Here is a 17,651-nt window from a genome sequence, read left to right as displayed (position 1 = left end):
TTTTCACAAAGAATGTCTGGGTTTCTCTCAAATTAAGTGTATGAGTAAACGAGTTAATGAATAAATAAAAAATCTTCATTACTCACTTCTAAACCCCTTATGGTCTAGTTGTCCCACTGCCTCTAAAACTTCCCTATCAAAAGTCACAGTTAAATAGGAAAATGACTGTACATAAACAAGAAAGGAGGGAATCATTTTGGAAGCTGTTGGAATAGTCCAAGTGAGAGAGATTGGTAGCTAGGACTGGAGTGGTAGTAACAAAGATGGAGAATGTCAGATTGTTTTAGGGATATTTTAGAGATATTTTAGAGATATTTTAGAATTAAGTATTCACTGATTGATCTGATGTAGGAGATGAGGGAGAGTGAAGAATAATAGATGCCTCCTACATTTTTGGTTTGATAATTGGTGACTATTATTGCTATTTAAGAGTATACTTGGAGCAGGTTTGAGAAAAAAAATGAAATTTGAGTGGGTCATTTTTTGTCTTTTGTGTTTTGTTTTCTGGGTGAGTGTTGTAGGGTGGAGATGTCAAAGGATTGTAAGAGTCTGGAGCTCAGAGAAGAGTCCTTGGCATGAAAATGTTATATGAAGTCATGGATGTGATCACTTAAGGAGAGAATATAGACTGAAGAGAGAAGCAACCCAGGAAAGAGTGCTATCATTTAGGAGCTGAGCAGAGAAGAAGGTAACAAAGGATAATAAAAAAGGAATAGACAATGATGTAGGAATAAAATGAGAAATGTGGTATTACTGGAAATTATATATGTACTCCTTGAGGTTTTCAGAGCCTATCCTACTGGTGAAACTTTTTTACACACCCTGCCTCCACTGCTTGCAAGGCCTTCCTCAACTTCTCTGTCTGACAAACTCCTACTCTTCCTTTAGGAATTAGCCCAATTCTTCTGGAAATCTTTTCTGATTACTCTCCTCTTGCTTCCTAGATAGACATGTCTACAGCACTGTGCCCCTACCTATACCTTAGCCCCAATAACTGGGCACTTAGGACTGTATAATCTAACTGTCTTAAAAACTCTGGTTCTACTGAGGTAAGCACTTTGGGGGCAGTCAGTCTTTTATTTCTAAATCTCTAGCAGCTAAGACAATAACTGTGGGGGAAAAAGTGTTTAAGTATTACTGATTGAATAAAATGTATGAATGACTTATTTTTGAGCTCCAATATGTAATGTCAAGCCATTTAATTTCTTTGAGAGAGCTCCATCTAGAAGCTCGACATTGAGACCCACCTGGAATACAAATTCTGCTTATCTCAAATTGATACTACTCACTTTCTCTAAGACCTCCTTCTTCTATGTCTATTTATGGTACCAATAATCTTGTTTCCTTCAAATAGAAACATGACACCACTTTTGACTCTTCTCTATATATAGCCAACCACTATTCCTTTCCATTTTCCCTCCATATCTCTTGAATCTGTATCCTATTTCTTCCCCCTCTTAGCATCTTGCGCAAGGTTACTGAGCTATTGAGATACAGAGCCAGGATTGGAATCCATTCCATCTGACTCACTAAGTAATATCACCTTTCTGGCTTATGCTTGGTTAACTGCAATCCTTTGATAATATGAGAGGCAAGTCCAAAAAATATAACTTGTAAATTTCTGGAACACTTTGGGAAGGAAAATACTCCATGGACTTTTGTTTTGTCTTATGTTTGAGATATAAACCAGCTATTTTATGAGGCATTGACAGAGAAATAGATGGATGGACTGGTTTATTTTCCTCAATAGGATGTAATTTGATGACTACCTAAGGATATAAAAGTTTATAAAATAGTAAAGTATTTGTATCTAGAATATTTCTCTTTAAAATCATCAACTGCATTAACTAGGACATCTTACTTTCACTCCCAAAGTTCTATTCTGCTTAGTTTTGATGTCTTCTTCTAAGATTAATTTCCTCCCTAGGCTCTCATCCTAGTCACACGCTGAACTTTATCTGAGTTTTTGTACATTTTTGTCTCAATCCTGTGTGATAGCCAGTGAATGTTTACTAAAAAATGAATAAATAATTGAATGTACATGATGCTTAGTAAGTGAATATGTAAATACGTATTCACAGTAGTACCAATTAGGTGACTAATATTTTTTTTCTTTCTTACTATTTGGCTGTCAAGTGAGGATGGAGAGGAAATTATCCTACCACATCTTGACACTGTATCACCCTTTAATAGCTGCACCATCTCCAAAATCATAAATTCTCATATCCTTTCTGTCTTCTACTCTACCTAAATTTTGCACTATACCATCAAATTCATTGGTTCCACCAGTTTATTTGATCCCCTACTTTCAAAAATCCATAGTTTAAGTTTCTACATCAGCCTAATTAAAATAACTGGATATGAACTCTTGCTATAAACACTATAAAAACTGTTCAAAATATATGAAATGACTGTTTCAGACAGTACACAACAGGAAGCACCATACTGTGATTAATCCATGATTATCCACTTGATATGAGAACCTGGTACATAGAGGGTAAACTCAAACACAGCATGATAGTCTCACTGAGATGAAAGGGAAAGTCAAAGAACTTGGAAAGACTGAGGTAGTTGGAGTTTATGGATTAGAGTACCAGAAATGAGAAAAGCTAAATGAATAAACTGCTATGGACTGAACCGTGTCACCCCAAAATTCAGATGTTGAAGCCCATGCTCCCAACATGGTGATCTTGTTTAGGAAATCTGTGGAACACCTATAGTTAACATCACGATTAATCGTGAAACACTGAACACTTTCTTCCTAAAACCAGGTATAAGGTGTAAGGTATCTTCTTTGATCTACTCTGTCTACTCAGCACTTTACTGGAGACCCTAGCTAGTGTAATTAGGTCAAGAGAGAAAAATAAAAGGCAAATATAAGGGAAAGAAAAAATAAAACTCTATTTCACGGAAAATATGATCATGTATCTTACTTTATTTTTATTTTTATTAAAGATTTTATTTATTTATTCATGAGAGAGAGACAGAGAGGCGCAGAGACACAGGCAGAAGGAGAAGCAGGCTCCATGCAGGGAGCCCGATGTGGGACTCCATCCTGGGTCTCCAGGACCATGCCCCGGGCTGAAGGCGGCGCTAAACCACTGAGCCACCTGGGTTGCCCTGATCATGTATTTTAAAGTGTTTAAGAATCTACCAAAAAAATTCCTACTCAAACAAAAAAAATAAGATCTCAAGATACAGAGTCAACATATAAAATAGATTTATTTCTGCATAGTAAAAAAATAATTGGGACATGAAAATTTAAAAATACCACTAACAACAGTATCAGAAGCATGAAACACTTAGGTATGCATCTAACAAAATATGTGTAAGATTTCTTTTTTTCTTTAATTTTTATTTATTATTTATGATAGTCACACACACACAGAGAGAGGCAGAGACACAGGCAGAGGGAGAAGCAGGCTCCATGCACCGGGAGCCCGATGTGGGATTCGATCCAGAGTCTCCAGGATCGCGCCCTGGGCCAAAGGCAGGCGCCAAACCACTGCGCCACCCAGGGATCCCATGTGTAAGATTTCTACACTGAAAACTACAAATCATTGCCAAAAGAAAGAAGACCTATGTAAATGACAAGATATAACATTATGCTAAATTAGAAGACCCACTTTTGTTAAGATATAAATTTTCCTCTAGATCAACTATATATTCAGTGTACTCCCAACCAAAATCCCAGCAAGATTTTCTTTATTTGAAGACATTGACAAGGTGATTCTAAAATTCATATAAATATGAAAAGGATCTAGAATATTCAAAATGATTTTTTTTTAAATAGGAGACCAACATTGAGGTACTTAAAACATCTGGTGTCAGGGCTTACTGTAAAGGTATAGTAATCACAACAGAGTGAGACAGGGGGGAAGGATAGACAAGCAACAATGGAACATGATACTTATCTCCCACTCAGACCTCCCCTTTGAGCTCCGCAACATATTTTAATAACTATTTTACATCTCTTCTTGAATGCCTTAAAGACATCCTAAGCTCCATATATCTGAAACCCAACCATTATCTTTTTCCCTAAACCTGATCTTTTCACTCTGTTCTCCAGCTCCTTCCTTTGCATTCCCCCCACAGTTGTGCAAACCAGAAACTTAAGAGTAATCCTTAAGCCTCTCTCTCTTTGATCCTTCACATCACTGATCCCTTACTAGGGACTTTCAGCCTTATCTCCTAACTCTATTTTGATTTCACCCATCTTTCTCCATTTCCACCACCCTATTCTAGTATCTGTTTCTTGGGCTTACGTAAAAGTTTCCTAAACTAATAACCCACATCAACTCTTAGCTATTTACACAATATATTTTTGAAACAAAAATTTTATCATGTTAAACCTCGCTTAAAATATTTCAGTGTCTTTAGAATGATTTTAGGAGAAAGATAAATTATAATATGACTTTCAAGATTTTATCTGTTCCAGTCCCTACTTGTCTCCCTGGCATCACTTTGCACCACACTGTCTCTTGCTTTCTTAGGGAGAAGTGCTTACTTTTGGTTTTTTTGCAGAGAAATACTAGAACTCATAATGTAGTTGTCAACTGAATGAACAAATGCATTACATAACCTAACAATACTAAAGGCAAACAATCATCTTCCTATTTCCTAGTGAAATTTGACAATAAGTTGTCATTATATCTGAAGTTCTAACTTTTTGGACAGTTGATATAGTAAAGCTACTGATGTTCACATAAAATGATAGGAGTTTTATAGTTTTATAGTGTCTTCCAAAAGTCAGTGCACTGTTTTTGTGTTTTTGATATACATTATGTGTTTCTATTTAGCTACCATCTTGTGACATTGAGAATGGAAAGATTTTCCTTAAAAGTATATTCCATCATGTGCTCCTCTATCATGTGTAGTTCAAAGGTCATGAAAATGTAAAGTTTCAGGATAACAGGGGAACAGTTTTTCAGAAGAGAATTCGCAACTTCTCGGTCATAGCACACATAAGAGAAGATGTGTATCATAAATTTCCATGGGACCTACCAGAGATTATGAACAGTTTTGTGAGTACTAAAACTCCACCCAGTTCTGGCTTTTTAAGAAAGCATATTGTAAGCAAGTGTGTGAGAATTACATTATTTGGGAGGATAATCTTACATCTAATTTCCAGTATTCTAACATTACATCATTCACAAATTTCAGACTTTACCTACCATTAATAATAAATTATTTATAGTACATCTCACCAGTAAACTGGGCACAGGAATGCAGTATGACATGAAAGTATACAAGCTATTTCTTTAGAAGGAAACATTAAACAGTTTCATGCCCTCACTGTTCTAGCCTGAATGAATGTAATAATACACATGCTGAGTACCAGAGAGTAAATTATGTACACACTTATATGCTAATGTTAAAATATGCCTTTATATAAAAACATTTCTCTCTTGAATGTGTCTATAGACCCAAATATTCATGCATGTCCCCAATAACGTTGCTTGTAAATTCCATACCCACAAATATTGGAGAGTAGAGGTCATGGAATTCTTGTTAATAATATATATTTCTTAAACAGTTAGAAGATTATATAAGAAAGTAATATCCTCAGGGCTTATGTGAAGGCTGTGTACTGTGGTTAAGTCCATTAGTGACTGTACATGGAGGAGTTAATAGGCTCCAGTGGGTTAGCTGATTTCCTCTCCACTCCATTGATGGCCCATTTCTCTTTGTCATCCCTGATGGCCAGTATCTGTGAGAAAAGCTAATCATTTGTTCCCCTAACCCTTGTAGCAATCTCTTCTATGACATAATCTAGCCTTCTCTTGAAACCTGGAGCCCAGGACTTTCTACAGTAGTATTTGGCATTATGTTGTAAATCTTTGATCTCAAGAAAGGCTTTTCTAAAAATATGTTAAATCTGACTTTATACTACTTCTACCCACAGATTCTCCTTCTGATTCCTGGGCCATACTCAACAAACTTCCTCAGTAGCCTGCGTCTTCCCATGATATTTCTTTGTCATTTTTGTGTCTTCAATTTTCATTTTTTCCTGATTAATCTCCTCAGTTACATCAACTATTCACCATGTGAAATGTTTCTCTAACTTCTCAAACAATGCCCCCTTGGAAAGTAGAACCCCCAAGATGGAAGGTGATGTTCCAGATGAATACCATTTGCAATTTTTTTAAACATTCAGGGAATTTCTAAGGAACCATCGTGCAAGCTGAGGCAGATGCTGAGGGGAAGATATGCAGGTAGAGGGAGTACTAGTGTGAAAGTACATCATGAGGGACACCTAGGTGGTTCAGCGATTGAACATCTGCCTTTGACTCAGAGTGTGATCCCTGGGATTAAGTCCCACATCAGTCTCCCTGCATGGAGCCTGTTCCTTCCTCTGACTATGTCTCTGCCTCTCTCTGTGTCTCTCATGAATAAATAAATGAAATTTAAAAAATAAAGTATATCATGAAAGTTTATGGCATCACAAGAAAGTCAACATGGCTGCCAACTAGAGTATGTTATGCTAAAGAGTTTGGAAATTTTCCTTCAGGTAACCCAGAGCTTCCAAAGGTTTCAAAACAGAATCATTGCACAGTATGACTTATGTTTTAGAAAATCCCCATTGGTATTAGTCTTGCAAATAGTTTGCAAGGAATAAAATTAGTTCAGGAAAACTAGTTAAGAGATTCATCCAAGTAAAAGGGATTTGATAAAAGCAGAGATAGATCCTAGGCACATTTTTTAAAAAAATCTACGAAATTGGGTAAATAAGTAGAGGCTGTTTCTAAAATATACACCTTTAAGAACGTGTAGTCTAGGTCCCTACTAACCTTGTGGAAACACACATATTTCCCCCATAATGATTCAGAAGCATATGTGCTGCATTCAGTGGGCCATATCCACTCAAAGTTGTGCATTACACAGAATTTATCTTGGGGTTTTCTTGTTCTGAACATTTCTACCATGTTTTTACCCTGTTTCTTTCTGCACTCTTTCTGCAGGCCACAGCAATTAGGATGTCATCTTTCCTTTGTCTTTCCTCATGGGAAAAATAAGGCAGCATAGTTAGAAAAAAAAAAAAAAGACCAGCTGTACTGATAGACAATCATAGATTCATAGCTTAGCTCTGATACCAACTACTTTTATAATCCTAGACAAGTTTACCTTTCTGATATTCAATTTCCTCACTTGTAAAAAATATTCAGAGGTCCTTTTGAGATAAATGATAGACATGATAGATGATAGGTGATAGATAGATAGATAGATAGATAGATAGATAGATAGATAGATGATAGATAGATAGATAGATAATCAAAGCCTGGCACATACTATGCAGTCAAATAAGCAAGACTTCCAAGTCTTGCATTAGAAAGTTGGAGGGGATTGAGGATCCCTCAGTGGCTCAGCGGTTGACCACCTGCCTTCGGCCCAGGGCATGATCCTGGAGTCCTGGAATCGAGTCCCACATCGGGCTCCCTGCATGGAGCCTGCTTCTCCCACTGCCTGTGTCTCTGCCTCTCTCTCTCTCTCTCTCTCTCTCTCTCTCTCTCTCTCTCTCAAATAAATAATTTTTTTTTAAAGAAAAGAAAGTTGGAGGGGATGAGGTAGATGGCAAGGCTTGGAACCAGCATTTCACAGAAGTGTTATCTGGCTTCTTGCCAGACACCAGAGCTTGCTGACTTATGAGTGACATTTTTATCTTGAAGTGCAGAACTGAGCCTGATGGAAAGATTAACTGGGTTACATTCAGCTCAGGAATGTTTTTAAAGCCTAAATAAGCTGGAGAATCCCTTTTGCTTGGACTTGGTGCTGGCTCAGCAGCTTGATTTCTACCTCTGCTGTCACCTGGTCCTTCTGTTCTTCTGTTGGGAGAAACTTTGGGGGAAGGCAGGACTTCCTGAATCCTACACTGCATTATATTAGCAGGTTGTCAATGTCTCACCACCTTTACTGCAAAGCGGGTACTGTTACAGAATTAGCAGACCGCACCACCATTTCGGGGATTGTTGTTACCCTCAGCCAACCCTGGTTTTCTTTTACACTCTCACATTAGGGCATACTGGAGAAGCCACTCCAGGAAAGGTCCACACAGGGTAGATGGAGAGTTTGGGTGGTAGAAAGGCAACTACTTGTATCTTGGGCCCCTCTCCTGTATCACTGTGATCATGTATGCTAGGGAAAGGGAATATAGGAAATGTCAATGACCTTCTGTGCTATAAAGAGAACACAGGACATGTTTGCACACAGTTAAATGATTAGATGATGGGCCAGGTGGGTAAACACCATGATCTCCCCACCTACCCAGGATCCTACTCTGGCACATGTATATGAGGACTCCTCTTGGAAGTAGGTCTGCTTAGTCAACCTCTCCTATATTAATTTCAAATGCTAGGGACTTCCTACTACATCCATCATGGTTTGATTCTTCATGAGTCGGAAACCATTCTTGAGGAAACGAACTCTATATTTTTTAAAAGATTTTATTTATTTATTCATAAGAGATAAAGAGAAAGGCAGAGGATGAAACAGGCTCTATGCAGGGATCCCGATGCGGGACTCAATTCCAGGACCCCAGGATCACGACCTGAGCCAAAGGCAGACGTTCAACCACTTAGCCACCCAGGTGCCCACAAACTCCATATTTTATAAACACATGAATCAGAGCATGATTTTATTTTACCTAAAAGATTCCTCTTTCAAATCTCAAAATGTATCCCATGGTGGCTTATTGACCAAATATGTGCCCACTACTTTCAACTCTCATAATTGAATTTACTGATTCACTCAGGTGAATGACCTATAAGTGCCAACTAGTACCCAGGCTTGTATCAGTGGGGCATATCAAATAGAGGATACCAAGGAAAATATGATAATTGTTTGTCTGTCTAATCTCTTGAATGTAAATGCCTTGAAATCAGAGGATTCTTTTCATAGCTTCTTTCTGTATGCCTAGTTCATTCCTTTATATCTGCCATGTAACAGATACTGAGTAAAGAATTTTTTTTTATTCATGAGAGACACACAGAGAGAGGCAGAGACATAGGCAGAGGGAGAAGCAGGCTCCCCTGCAGGAATCCTGATGAAGGATTGGATCCTAGGACCTCAGGTGCCCTTGAGTAAAGAATTTTTGAAGGATGAGTGAATGGGTAAATGGAAGAATTATCCTACTGAAAGAAAAAAAAAACATTGTTCTCTTTTAAACAGACAGATAACTAACTATTCAGTGGGCTTTGAGTAGGATAAGCAATTGCTCTGAGGTCCTCCACAGTCTGAATAGTAAAATAATTTGTCAGTTCAGAGTATGAGTCTCTTCTCTGCATAATTATTCAAAGAAGAAGTTTAAGGATATAAATAAAATAGCAGTCTTGTGTGTGTGGAGTTGGCTATGTATGTTAGCCATGTAAGTAAAATTTAGAAGGCCACCCAAATAAATGAATTATAAATTCCACGAAATTACGGTAATGAAGAGAGATGGAAAGTTTTCCTGTTCATCTGAGCATCCTTATTTTTAAGCCAACTATTAAATACATAAATGCATATAAGTTTAGATTACCCCATGCTCCATACCCAGATATCTCTGGAACTGTCAAGCCACCATAATACTCCTATAGAGACTTATGAACCCTTAGAAAAATATACAAAATTCATACTTTGTGAAGTAGCTTTCATTAATAATATAATAAAATACCTGATGATATAATTTTCAACTAAACAGAGTGTTTAATAGCTGTGGAATGAACCAAACATTTACAGAACACCTACTTTATAACAGGCCCCTATCTGTGGGAATATAGTAATTAATAAGATCCTCAGCTAATATTTCAGCTAGTGAGACAAGACCCAGGCATCTGCAAACTTATCTGACGCCAAAAGATTTAAAAGACAATCTCATAACACAGTGCTAGTTATGGCAATTAATTTCTAAAACCATGATAATAAAAACAAATGAATGATTTTGGGGGAAAGCCATCTACCATAATCACTCTTGCCTGTCTTGACCTTGAATTTTGAAGCTGATCTGCACATGACCCATTGGGCTGGCTCCTAATAAAAAGGAATTTGGGCCCTTTGCTCCTTCTAGGAATGATCTACTTTCTGCTTCGTTCCTGTTTGCTTCTTATTCTTTATTCTATCACCACATCTCTTGGTCTGGGGGTCCTTAAACATATGGGAAAGTTTGAACTCTTGTTTTTTACTCTAGGAATTCCTTATCAGACATGGCTCCACCAACTGGGTCCAGGCCCCAGGACTGTGCCATAGATAAGCCTCATAGCTAAGGTATTATGTAGCTTTTTTCCAAGTTTCACCTTTGGGATAGATGTAGGGATATTTAGTTTTATGATACTGAAAACCCCATCTTCATTTTAGATGGATATTTTATTTCTACTATAATTTGACCATATCTTTTCTCTGACAGTGAAATGACATTACTCCTATGTGAGAGAACATGAAACTAGATTTTTCAGATTCAAAAGGAGTTTCATTGCTGCACTTACTTGAAACAACCAAATATTTTCACTGGCATCTGGGAGTAAAGCCAACAAACACAAGTGGTCATTTTCTTTATGAGCAGGATGAGGGGATTTGAGTATGACTATTTCTCAGGTTCTTTATAGTTTTAATTTACAAAGACTCTTTAACCCTAATTCTTAAGGAAGATGGAACTATATTGATCCAAAACTCAATATAAACCCTTGATTTTTCAGCCATGTAACATTAGAATTAAAAGGAATTTAGGAAGTATGCATGACAATTCTTTTATTTCACAGACACAGAAAAGGAGGATTGAAAGGAAATGACCTATTCAAGATCACACATCAAATGAGTTCAGACGACCTTGGATTTGGGGCCTGTGACTCTATTCTGCTGACTTTCCATGGTCTCAGGGAAGACAGGCTGGAGGGGTAGGTACTTTTGGAAGCAAGTATTTAAAATTTTCCACAAATACCTGGCACATTCACACGTGCTAAATGCTGGGATTTGACTCAAATTCTCAGCTATCATAGAAGCCATGGAGATTGGCTATTGATTCCTCAGCTTATATTGGTCTACAGCCCAGTAAAGTACTCAAGCTTGGTCCTGAGCCTGAGATGTTCATTTTTGCTCTTGTTTCCTGCTGACCATTTAGCTCTTGCTGGAAAAATATTCCTAAGCCACCATGAAGGTGCAGTGGATTTAACTTCTATGCTTTTTCATATGTGCCTTCTTCTAACTGAAGCATCATAGTCACTATTTCTAACCAGAAAACATTTTATTTTATATCTCATCATTGAACTTTTTAGAATTCAGGAATGGCATCCAAAAATTTTCCAAGAAATCTTAGAAAAGGTCTGGCACTCTCTAGGCAGTACTGATGGCTTAATCAAAGAATGCTTAATATATGTTGAAGGGGCTTCTTCAAACTCACTTTACTAGTCTCTCCTGAATTTTCAGATAATCATAATTTGCTTCCATTTCTTCTGAAAATCGAAGTGATAACACATTTCTTGATGAGATCATTCTGCAAAATTATGAATAAAAGGAAACTTTGAATATTATAAGATATGTTCATTTTTCCTTGGAATCATAAAAGCTGTGGCCACAGCCATTTTGCAGCTCCATTCCTCCCTCTCCAGCTACCATTCCTAGATTTAAAACCCTGGAAAAATTACAATTTCACCAGCCACCACTCGTACCCAGTGTCAGCAGCTCATATAAAACCAGGGAAAATATAGTCAGGATTAAAGAAATCTGTAAAACTGTGAAGTAAGACCATAGCATGTAAAATGCAATTCCTCTTACCAAGTACATAATTTATTAGGAAAGCTCTTTAAAGGAAATCTGCTTGACACCTTATCCTTGGCAATTGCTTACTTTTTTAGAGAACAAAAATGGATAGAATGTTTCCCAGTATAGAAATTCATTAATTTCTTAATAAATATATCTATGTCTGTGTTTCATATTCCTCTGCCCCCCATGCACAATTCTCCTTTCCCATCTTTTTTCAGCAGACCTAAAATAAGAACTTCCTTATAACTAGTCTCAGGGTTAGAGCTAACCAGAATTCATCCCTGAGCCATGTCCAACATTGTAGTGGGGGGATTTCATCTTTCTCTCTGATTATTTTCTTAAGAAACCATCAGTTAGCCACAATTTAGGACAACTTTGCAAATAGGAGTCCTTCATTTTCAGATCTCTTCTTTCAAAATACAGTAAAGAGGAGTCAATGTCACAAGTGCTTTCTCTTGGCCGGAGCCCCCCTGTACTCTCAGGCACATATTGTTCTTGTATATCTGAGTTGCCGGACATCCTCAGGTTACAAATGCTTTAAGCTGCATGTTGGATGGGACCATGTAATCATCAGGACTTGGGTGTAGAGATTAGCTTTTGATCTTCTAACATTGTTGTCTCTGCAGTTTTCAAAACTCCATTCAGTTTCTAGAAAGGGGATACTCATTTATTTATTCAAAGTGAAACCCTGAGATATTATTTTATATTATCATCTCTAGGTCTTCTTTCTATCCCGAGGAAAGGATAGGAAAGGCCTAACTCATTCATTTCAGAGACAAAACTACCATTAGGAGGTGAGGTGGAATAGTGGGGAGCAGGGATAGCATAATATGTAGCCATTGATCAAAGAAGGACACATGCAGGAGAAATAGAGGGGAGGTCCATCCCAAGCCCTATACACAGAAGTTCTAGGTTGGCTGGTGCCATGATCCTGCCCTTGGTTTTCCAACTCTGTTCATACACATAGCTCCATTGTTTGCCAAGGGGCTGGCTCAGGCCAAGGATAAGTTTATCCCATGGTCACCAAAAAGAACTTATGTGGAGAACAGGGGTGCTGTGGGATAGGAATTGGTCATGACCTCCTACATTTCTTATTTAAAAATTTGCTCCCAAGACAATGTATCCCAGGGCAAAATCTTAGGTTGTCTCTTCCTAATTTATGTGTGGAGACATGATGTTAAAAAAGCAATATGAGTTCAAATTTTTAAAGATTTATTTCAATAAAACATCAAAAAAATTAAAACTCTTGCTTTAGAATTTGCATTTTCATCTGTTGATCCAAATACTAATAACAGATCAATCAGGCAAATGTTATTAGATTCCAGGTGAACCTGTGCTTGGAGTAGAGCAAGAAGAAAAGATGAAGTAAAAGGAAGAGTGAGTTAAAAGGAAGAGAGAGTTAGAAAGATCTAGTAGTCTTCTTGGGCACATCTTTACATCTGAACAAAAGCCAGATCAATTCCATGTCTTATTTGGTGACTTGCTCATTTACCTTGCAAAATGGATCATGTATCTCCTGAGATACCACAGTTCTGAATGTAAAAACACTTAAAAAACATAGGCTGGCCACAGTTTTGTTACCATCATTATTACTGTTAGCCATTATATATAGAACACTTACTATGAACTAAATACAGTACTATTTTATATATCATGTCATACTAATAACAACACTATGAACTATTATTTCCACCTAGACTTGATGAGGTTAAGTACTTCATTAAGTATCTTACAACTCACAATTGGCTTTTCTGCAACTCAAAGATTCATTCTATCAGGCTGCAGAAAATCTATTTCTTCAGGAAAAATGCATTCAAAATGTATTTCCTTCATACAACATAGATCAAAAAGAAAATTCTGACTTTGGTTAAATTTGTGCGAAATTCAGTAGTCTGGACCACCAGTACCTTTTTTGGACTCATAGACATGTCCGTATATTTAGTTATGATTCTTTCATACAAGTTGCAGAGTAAATGAGACCATGGGGCAAGGACTAGGAGGTAATTTGATCATCCTCCAGCTGAAAAAGTAATTATTATTATGTTAAAAAATAACTGGAGAGTTTCATTTCTTTAAAAACCATAACTTCTTAAATAAAGTAATTCTATGGATAGTTATTTTGATTTTATGGTGTTTTTCTTGTTGTTGCTATGTGTTTTCTTTTTCCAGTTAGAAATCATCTATTTCCTCTCCCAATTGTCCTTTATTTAATCATAAAGGATTTTAAACATAATGGTAAAAATAAGGAATAATATAAGCATATATATAACATATATGTTTTTATATTCATCATTCCCATGAGTGATTTTATATTTATGTCTATAAATATTCATGCACCTTATATTGTTTTGCAGGTTTTGAAACTTGATGTGAATAATTTCACATTTTATGTTTTGCTTCAAAATGTTTATGCTATTGAAAATTATCCATCAATATATAATATCCATTCATATTTTGTATCTAAATATTATTATTATTAGAACTAATGCTTCAGTGAGCAGGCTTTTATGTACTAATATAAAAGTTGTTATCTAGAAACACAATTGCTGGCTGGCTGGGACCATGGAGCATGTCCATCTTTAGCTTTGTAACATATTGCCAAAATTGACCCGGCCTGGGAGAGTTCCAAATAACCTCATGGGACTGCAGCAACCAGAAAGTGGATTTGCTGAAGTGGGTTAACTTCATGGGTGGACACAGAGGTATATACAATGCTGCTTTCTTTCCACTGTTGTAATAACATAGCTAATTTCTTGCAATCTTGAAAAATTTGTCAGATTATAACATGAAGCTGAGATTTCTGTATATATTGAGTTTTTTTGTTTCAATTTTCTTTTCCTCTCTCTCCAGTGTAAAAATAAAATGAGTTCTAAGTTTGAGCACTGTGGAAATAATGCTTCTCAATTAGGTCTACTACTGGCATAGAGCATTCATGCATTTAAGAGCTCGAAAAACAAAGGTTTAGAACAGAGCAGTGCTTCTGAGACTTTAATGTGCAGAGTTACCACCTGGGCTTCTCATGAACTTAAATATCTTTATTTAGGGGCACCTGGGTGGCTCAGTGGTTGAGTGTCTGCCTTTAGCTCAGGTCGTGATCCCGGGGTCTTGGGATCGAGTCCCACATCAGCCTCCCTATAGGGAGCCTGTTTCTCCCTCTGCCTATATCTCTGACTCTCTCTGTGTGTCTCTCATGCATAAATAAATAAAATCTTAAAAAAAAAAAAGCAACACCCTTTCTATTTAGTATTCTGGGACTGGGAAGAGAGTTTCCAGTTCTAACAAGCTTCCAGGCAAGGGCAATGCCGCTGCTGTTCTGAAGACCACAATGAGCAAGGAGGACTAACCTTGAAAGAACAAGCATTTGCCGATATTTAAACCTTCCCAGACGTAATGCAAATTATTTTTAAAAATCCCTTATCTTTTGTTTTTCTTTAATCACCACCAGATTATGTGATAACCAAAACACTTTTGGCTCAACTTCTTTCAAAAAATCCGTAAATTCTTTATAGAAATGATGGAGTCTGTCACAACATACCAAAGGTACATCTGTCAATCTCATTTTTGGTGAAATAACTTGAGGGTATACTTACTTCAAACATGGTAATATGTCCATCTTCCATTAACTTTTCCACTATCTTTTCTGAGACATAATTTATGTATAACACTGTGTAAGTTTAAATTATACAATATGTTGGCAAATTGAACTTCAATAAAAAATATATATTAAAAATGTATGCAATATGATGATTTGATAGTGTATATATTGCTTGTGTATGTGATGAGAACACTTAAGATATACTTTCTTGTCAAGTATATAATGCATATTTTTTATTATAATCACCATGCTGTACATTATATATCCATAACTTATTCATCTTATAACTGGAAGTTTGTACCCTTTGACTAACATCTCCACATTCACTGCACCTCACTTCCTCTGGAGACACCACCACCCACCTCCAACCCTGAAAACCACCATTCTACTTTTTGTTTCTATAAGTTTGACTGTTTTAGATTCCACATATAAGTGAGATCATATAGTATTTGCATTATTCTGTCTTGACTTTTTTCACTTCACATAATACCTTCAAGGTCCAACCATGTTGTCACAAATGGCAGGATTTCCTTCTGTACTATGGCTGGACAATATTCTAATATCTATATCTATCTAAATCTATATAATTTACTTTATTCATCCATTCATGGACACTTAACATGTGTCCATGTCTTGAATATTGTGAATAATGCTGCAATGGGGCTGCAGATATCTTTTTGAGATAGTGATTTTGTTTTCTTTGGCTAAGTATCCAGAAGTGGAATAGCTAGAGCATATGACAGTTCTATTTTAAATTCTTCTGAGAAGACTCTGTACTGTTTTCGATAGTGGCTATACTAATGTACTTTCCCATTGACAGTGCAGAAGAGTTCCCTTTTCTCCATACCCATACCAACACTTCTTATTCCTTTAAAATAGGCATTCTAACATGTGTGAGGTGATATCTCATTATGATTTTGATTTTGATTCTCTTGGTTACTGGTGCTGTTGAGCATCTTTTCAAGTACCTGTTGACCATCTGTGTCTTCTTTGGAAAGAAATTTGTATGTCTTCTACTCAGGCCTTTTGTACATTTTTAATTGGAGTGTGTGTGTGTGTGTGTGTGTGTGTGTGTGTATGAAGAGAGAGAATGTAATGTTAGTTCCTTATATATTTTGGTTATTAACCCCTTGTTAGGTATATGGTTTACAAATGTTTTTCTCAATCTATAGATTGCCTTTTCATTTTATTGCTTGCTTTTTGCTAAGCAGAAGCTTTTCAGTTTGATGAAGTACCACTTGTTTATTTTTGCTCTTGTTGCTTGGGTTTTTGGTATAATATCCAAATAATGGTTGCCAAGACCAATGTCACAAAGGAAAATGGCAAGAGAAGACTAAAGGAACAAAGGAACTACAAATTAGTCAGAAATCAATAAGATGACATTAATAAGTCCTTACCTATCGATAATTACACTTTTTATTTTATTTATTCATGAGAGACTCACACACACAGAGAGAGAGGCAGAGACACAGGCAGAGGGAGAAGCAGGCTCCATAAAGGGAGCCCAACGTGGGACTCGATCCCAGGACTCCAGGATCATGCCCTGGGCTGAAGGCAGGCACTAAACTGCTGAGCCACCCAGGCTTCCTGATAATTACTTTAAAAGTAAATGAACTAAATTATCCAAACAAAAGGCATAGGAAGACTGAATGAATTAAAAACAAAGCAAAACAAGCAAACAAAAACCAACTAAGTAGTTGTCTAAAAGAGATTCACTTTGCTTCAAGGATACATATAGGCTTAAAATGGAGTGATGGAAAAAAATATTTCACGCAATCAGAAACCAAAAGAGAGCAAGGACAGCAACATTTACATCAGGCAAAATAGATTTTAAGTCAAAAATTGTAACAAGAGACAAAGAAGTTTGCAACAATTGTAAATATACATGCATCCAACATTGGAGAATTAAATACATTAAGCAAATACAGACAGATCTGGAGGAAGAAAAAGACAACAATACAATAATTTTAGGGGATTTCAGGACCCTGCTTTCTAAATAGATAGAAAGAAAGAGCACAATTTCACATCAGCATCCCTGAACCGGCAGCCTTCTGCAGAAAGACAGAAACCTGAGGGCTACTGTAAATCCTTTAGGACTTACTATTTATGTTCCCAGCCTTCATGGTGCCAAATGCCAGGCAACAGATATCATGAATGAGAGCTTTGGAGACAATATGGGGGTTGGTATACTGTTCCTTTTATCCTTGGGTATTTAACAAGACATAATGAATTAGTAAAAATTGAGTGGACACTAATGGTCAAAACTAACTGTCTATATACCTTTTCTTCTAATTAAATATCAAGAATTTCACAATTAAGACCAAGT

General features: G+C 36.7%; 1 long non-coding RNA gene across 1 annotated transcript in view; it reads left to right on the top strand.

The window, feature by feature from the left end:
• Positions 1–17,651, top strand: part of LOC112932096 (uncharacterized) — a 212,897-nt gene that overhangs the window by 172,170 nt on the left and 23,076 nt on the right. The window contains exon 3 of the long non-coding RNA XR_012003227.1: positions 10,731–10,865. This is a non-coding gene — a long non-coding RNA (uncharacterized lncRNA). The remainder of the gene's footprint in view (positions 1–10,730; positions 10,866–17,651) is intronic.

The sequence above is a fragment of the Vulpes vulpes genome, chromosome 8 (genome assembly GCF_048418805.1).
Source record: "Vulpes vulpes isolate BD-2025 chromosome 8, VulVul3, whole genome shotgun sequence".
NCBI lineage: Eukaryota > Metazoa > Chordata > Mammalia > Carnivora > Canidae > Vulpes > Vulpes vulpes.
The sequence above is the reverse complement of the archived record's forward strand: the minus strand, read 5'-3'. Positions and strand labels throughout refer to the sequence as shown.